Raw genomic sequence first — 7,422 nt, 5'->3', positions numbered from 1 at the left:
CACAAGGCCTCCTTTGAAACCTCCCAGTCAGGGAGAGGGAAGAATACCTTATTATTGCCAGGTGAAGGTGAGAAGGTACAAGCCCAGGCTCCACATGGTCTTCACTGACAGTGCAGGAATGGATGTGTCAGTTAAGGTGTGATTGCTACTGTCAGGGATAAAAAATTCCAGCTCATTGGTCATCTTCTGTAACACTACACCAACAGAGGCACTCAGGCAACTTGTTTACAGCCTGTCAAAGTTGTAAGTCTAGACCGCCCACTTGTCCTTTGATGGCATGGGTGGGGCTGGCATCACAGTGATTACTGTGGTGCTTGAATGGAAAAGAGTGGTTGTTGATTACAAGTTTTCTGTTTTGCAAGGGTTCCCTTTCTTTGTCCTTTGGCTACAGAAGGCAAGTAGTTGTTAGAATTTTTGTCTGGGCTTGTTGGCATTTCTCGGCTTCTAGCTTCTTCAGTCCCAAGTCTAGGATATCTGAGGCAAAAAGAAAACCCAAGGAACTCACCACCGTGTAATTCCTTCTTTATTTTTACTTTTTGAGATGGAGTTTCGCTCTTGTTGCCCAGGCTGGAGTGCAATGGTGCGATCTCAGCTCACCGCAGTCTCCACCTCCTGAGTTTAAGCGATTCTCCTGCCTCAGCCTCCCGAGTAGCTGGGATTACAGGCATGTGCCACCACGCCCAGCAGTTCTTAGCCAATATTGCTACTTCTTTCTACCTTTCAGAGTCTTCTTATAATTCTTTAAATAATGTTCAGGGTTTTCACTGGTACATGGTGGGAGGGATAAGGAAAAGCACATTCAATCTTCCTGTAAGCAATAGTACCATATGTACGTTTAAAGTCTCTGCTTGTGTCAGGTAGCTATTGTCTCACTAATCATAGCTAGTTACAAGACCAACCCTAAGTGGTGGAGAAATAGACAATGTGCTTGATGGGAGAATCTTCGAAGTCACATTGCAAATGTATAGACACAGGAAGGGGAAGAATTGCCAGCCATTTTTATAACCTCTCGAAACCTGTCTTATGAATGAAGGATGAGGAGGCACAGAGAGAAATGTGGACCAAAGAGATCAACAGAAAAAGAAAGAGAGATAGAGAAAGAATTGGCAGGGGGAGATCAACAAAGCTGTTAAAAATATCAAAAGGGAAACCATTAACACCATTGCTGAGAAAAAAAAACTATCAGTAAAAGCTGCACTATTACATAAGTGAATAAGAAAGTGTAAGCAGCAATTAAAGATGTGAAAGTGTCAAACTGAACAAACACATCATTTCACGTGGATGGTAAAAAGAACATGGGCACACAGAGATAGTATGGCCAAGGCACCCTTATGGTCTTTTAGTTTCTTATTCTCTGGCGTAATGAAAATGTTTTCCTGTTTCCAATGTTGCAGAAGAAATGAAATGATTAATTTTTACATATTTTAGAATAAATTCTGACTTTTTAATATTTCTGAGATCTACTGTTTTCCCCACTTATGGAACATCCATGTTCTCCCATGTTATGTCAGTGACTGGGAGTAATTATGATACGGCAGTGCTGGGAAGGGAAGAACATGGTCCCTTTAAATGATATGGAAGTGGGGAAGGGAAGTGCTGGGTAGAGGAGAACATGGTCCCTGGGTAGGGCTCCACCCTCACGGACCTAGGTGAGGACAGGTCATCCTGTTTTCCTGTCCAAATGTTGCATTTTCCAAGACCATCCTGGCCTGCCACACCCCCATTCTGGGCCTCTAAAAACCTGAGACTCTAGCGGGCAGACACAGACAGCTGGAGATTAAGAGGATCACACTGGCCGAGGAAGAAGACACAAGCAGCTGGTTGTCGACAGAACATCGAGAGGAGCATCCCGACAGAAGAGCACACCGACAGGCACCGGCACCCCAGCAGGCCATCCACCAGCGGCAGGAGGTGGAGTTTGGCCCAGGCCATTGGAGGAGAGCTGCGACCGATGAGTGGCTCAACTCCAGGGGAAGACCATCTCCCTTCTGGCTCCCCCATTGGCTGAGAGCTACTTGCATTCAATAAAACTTTGCCCTCATTTTTCAAGCTCACCTGTGATCTGATTCTTCTGGTATACCAAGGCAAGAATGCAGAATTCAGAAAGCCTTCTGTCCTTGCAACAAGGTAGAGGGTCTAATTGAGATGGTTAACACAAGCCACCTATAGACAGCAAACTAAGAGAGAACCCTGTAACAGTCGTCCACTGGGACTTCAGGAGCTGTAAACATTCACCCCTAGACACTGCCATGGCATCAGAGCTCCACAGCCTGCCCGTCTGTATGCTCCCCTAGAGGACTGAGCAGTGGGGCACCAAAGAAGCGAACCACATTCCATCATACACCCTGCGAGGAGGACAAGGGAACTTTTCTCGTTTCAACTAAAGTTTGAGATTTCTTGCAACTTCCTCCTTAAAAACAAACCTCAATGTTCAATCAGTGAACGGATAGACTATATATATATATATGTATGTATGTATGTGTATAGATGTGTATGTATATATACATATATATGTATGTATGTGTGTATATATATAATGAAATACTACTCAGCCACCTGGATGGAGTTGGGGACCATAATTCTAAGTGAAGTAACTCAGGATATGTTCTCACTCATAAGTGGGAGCTAAGCTATGAGGACATAAAGGCATAAGAATGACACAAAGCGCTTTGGGGACTCAGGGAGAAGGGTGGAAGGAGGGTGAGCAATAAGACTAAACATTGGGTACAGTGTACACATCTTGGGTGATGGGTACACCAAAATCGCAGAAATCACCACTAAAGAACTTATGCATGTAACTAATCACCACCTGTTCCCCAAAAGCAGATATAGATACCTTATATATGCGAAAATAAATATTGGAAAGTGAAATCAAAAATAAAAAGTTACATATTGGGTTAGGGAAGGAGGACATGGAGGGGAAGGGATAGGAATGAAGGCAAGACTTCTTTGAATATAACTTATTATGAAACTTTGACTTTGGAATCGTGCAAATGTGTTCTCTCTTTTTAAAAAATCCAAAAAATAGGATGAACATAAGCAGCTTCCATATTCAGACTGTTTTTCACCAATACTGTCATCTAACCTTCATGTCAACTGATTGCAAAACCTACAATAAATGAACACAATAATCATAACGTACAAATAATAAAAATAAATTATTGATGTTAAACCCCCAAACCTCAAACTCCTTTTCTATTGATTCATTGATTTCTCAAAAACTGGCTCTAAGTTCAGTGTGCAAGAGAAGCAGTTCTGCAGAAACTGAAGAAACTCACTCCACGTGGAAGGTAACCAACCTTACCACCACAATGTAGCCTAAACAGTCATATGAAGGAACATCTCCACATCCATAACGCACCAACATGTTATTGTAAAGTGCGAAGTCAACTTCATTCTGTTTCTTATTTCATATTAGGTGTTAAGAGATTTCCTTGTATTAGATACTATGCTATACATTCTACATAAATTATCTTATATGCCTACTTTGATGTAAATATTATAATCACCATTATAAGGAGAAAATTGAGCCTTAGAAGAGTTAATGACAAGCAGAAGGGCACCCTGAAAGTAACAAAATTAGAAGTTAAACTTAGTTTTCTCTAGTTCAAAGTTATGGCCACTTGACCATAAAGTCACACTGTCTCCCCAAATAAACCTCAAACGGCAATAACAGTGAGGCCAGAATCCTGGGAATGAGGGAACTGATGCCACCACTGTTGGAACTTTAGGCATTAAAGTAAAATTTGTGACACTGAAGTTGAACATCACAAATATGTAAAGACTGGAAAGACTTCACCCTTCTCCGAGGATGCTCAAGCAAGCCATTTTAATAACAGAGTTTTAGAACGAGTTTGAGAGAAAAATTGTATTAACATGTTTAGCAGGTACTGTTAAATTCTTACAAATGCTGCAATGCTTTCTTATTCTGAGCTTAAATTAATCAACGCTAATATACTGTTCTGAGATACTTGACTCAGATAATTTACGAATAAAAATTTTTACTCTTGTTTCATCAATTTCTCCTGTTTAGCTAGTACTAGAGCCAATACATTTAACCTGTGACATCTTAAGTATCACATATTTTATTAAACCAATAAATACTAACATGTTTGAAATTAATAACTTGATAGAATGTCTGAAACTTAGCTCTACCTCAATGAAAATAGATATTCCTTACAACTCTGTTCTGCTCTAGTTTTGAGAACATTAAAATTGTGAGAAAGAAAATCAAACAGCAAAGCACAAATTTTCTTAAACTGATTGACACCACTAGGAATCATCTGCATATATGGGAAATGTAGAACTGTCTTTTCTCCCAAAGACCCGTTGACAATGAAGATCCTACTGGAGGTCATACTTTGGAAGGAGGAAGAGGAGAAAATAAACTGCCAAGAGCTAGGAAATGAAAAGACCCTAGAAATTATGTTTATTCATCTATTGCTTCATTTATCAGAAAGTGCAGTCATCATTGAGCAGCATGCACAGTGAATGGAGTGAATTTTTGATTCATGTAGATTATGTTTTATACCCAACTCTTCTACTTCCTGGTATATTGTTCATTCTCTATAATCTTCAGGTTTTCCATCTATACAATAGATTCTTTTATTAAATTATTTTATTATGAAATGACCCTCTTTATTTATGGTGATGCAGATTCAGCATCCTTTGTTTGAAAATCCCCAATTCGAAATGCTCCAAAATCCAAAACTTTCTGAGTGCTGATATGGCTCCAAAAGTAGAAAATTTCACTCCTGACCTCATGTAATAAGGTGCAGTAAAAAAATGCAGTCAAAACTCTTTCATGTTGAAAATTATTTTAAAATATTTTATAAAATTACCTTTAGACCATGTGTATAAGGTATACATGAAACATAAATGAATTTTGTGTCTAGACGTGGGTCCCATTTCCAAGATATCTCACTACGTATATGCCAACATTCCAAAATCTTAAAAAAAAGAAACCCAAATCTGAAATACTTTTTGTCCCAAACATTTTGGCTATAGTATACTTAATCCATATTTTCTGTCTTTAGTACTACAATATTGGATGTTAATGTAGCAGCACCTGCTTCCTTACGCTTAGAGTTTGAATGGTATATATATTTTCCACCCTTTTATTTTCAATGTGTTTATGTCTTTGTATTTAAAAAGTGTCTGTTGTAAATAGCATGTAATTGGGTCTTGCTTTTTCTCTACTCTGAAAATCTTCACATTTTGAGTGTTTAGACTGTTTATATTTAACATAATTGTTGCATGGTTAGAGACGTCTACCATTACATTCTTTGTGTTTTATTAGCCTTTTTGTTTTGTTTTGTTTTCCTGTTCTACTCCTGTCCTCCTTTGGGTTAACTGAATATTTTATATCTCTTTTTGTGGCTTTTTAGGCCAAATGAGGCTTTTTGTTTGAAATATTTAGCTCAGTGATTGAACTCAACTTATGAAACTATCTTTTTTGGATAGCTCTTAATCATTAATTACTGATAACATAATGAATAACCTACTTTTGCTGACATCATGTAAAATCCATGTGTATGGAGAATTGTTTTTGCCCTGAAGGGGACTTAGAATTTAGTGAGGAAGTGTAATACATAGGTTATATACAAATGACATATGTCAAAATGAAAACACATACAAGTATGTTCAAGAAAGCATTGAAACACTGGGTAGGTAGGATTTGGAGAAAAAGGATGAAAAATATATTTTCAACTGAGACATTGAGAAGAAAGGTAGTTTATTTACAAATAGTCATGTGTATAAAAAAATGGTTATGTCAGCCAACTTTGATTACTACAACAGGTTTTAAATACAATCCACATATGTGAATATGTGGAGAAGACTGGCCATAAAAGTGAGCGGATTCTGGATTAAAAGGTACTCTATGCTTCACTTAGGGAACCTGAACCTCATTTTAGTGGCAATAAGGAGTTTCTAAGTGATATTAAATCATTTGGGCAATGGGATTTGATACATATTTACAAAAATCACACTGGTGGTTGTGTGAAGGGTATTAAGTGGATGGAGAGAAGCCTGGAGGAAGAGAAGTCATACTCCATTTGGAATTTAAAGAAAATGAGAGTCAAAGAACTGCTGTGATATACCCAAACCACAAAATATTAAAATTGGGGCATGACATAGACAATCCTGAAGTATTATTCATGATGCCCAAACTACATATTGGGCATCATGACATTAAAAATGTACCCTAGTACATTTTTAATATGGTTATCTTTACCTGGAAGTTTTAACAATTATCTATCGTGTACTCACATAATTGTTTCTGATATTAAAATGATTATTTCATAATGAAGTTAATTGATATTTGCAGTCACCATTGTACTAACCTGAATGTGAACTATGTCTCTATATATTTATATGTAAGTTCTAAAGGGAAGAGGAAAAAATCATGCATCACCCGAGTTATTTAGCAGCTATTTTAAGAGGACAAACTTTCTATTCCAAACTTAACTATTACAAATACATTTTTAACCTGTTCCCTGAATAGATTTCATACACATTGTGTCAACCAAGTCATTTTTACTGCTTTTCCCTCTTCTCCATCTTAACCTAGATACATGGTTGACTGAAGACTATATTTGATTGACAGATACGGCAATTTAAATACAAACACGTATTAACCCTGCAACAGCATCTTAATAAAAGAACATGGAGATAGACATACAAGGTAGATGTGCTGATTTTGACGCCAATTGCATTGTACCTTAATGTGACAGAAGCAATGAATCAAATGAAAGTCTGTGTGAAATAGTTCCAAAGATATTTTTTCCCACACTATTTAAATCAGCACCTCCATGTAGGCAAGCAATGCTAAAGGATTATGCAAAGGCTTAATGCTCTCTTTTGCACTCTGTAGTATTTCAACTTAGACTCCAATTCTCGTTACTTTTTTTCCTTTTTTGCAAACCTGAGATGTCTTCAGGAATTCATTCATTTTCATCTGTTCTATGACCATGGTTGGACCTTGACTCTGCTAGAATGACTTATAAATCTGAGTCATTATTTCTGGATAAGGCAATGGGCAAAAAAAGGTATATGATAATAAGTACTAACCATGAAGAAGGTACTATATTAGATCGTTTACATGCATTAACTCATTTAATCTTCACCACAAACGAATGGCATAGGTAATATATTGCTTTTATTTACAGATGAGAAAACTGAAAGTCAAAGAGTTTTTAAAATTTATTTTTTTTTAGATTCAAGGGGTACATTTGCATGTTGTTACATGGATATATTGTGTACTGGTAGGGATTGGGCTTCTAGTATATCTATTATCCAAATAGTAAACACTATACCTGACAGGCATTTTCAATCCTTGTCCCCCCTTCCACTTACCCCTCTTTGGGAGTTTCCAGTATTTATTATTTCCATATTTATGTTCATATGTACCCATGGTTTAGC

The sequence above is a fragment of the Macaca nemestrina genome, chromosome 2 (genome assembly GCF_043159975.1).
Source record: "Macaca nemestrina isolate mMacNem1 chromosome 2, mMacNem.hap1, whole genome shotgun sequence".
Lineage (NCBI taxonomy): Eukaryota > Metazoa > Chordata > Mammalia > Primates > Cercopithecidae > Macaca > Macaca nemestrina.
This window is presented reverse-complemented; position numbering follows the sequence as displayed.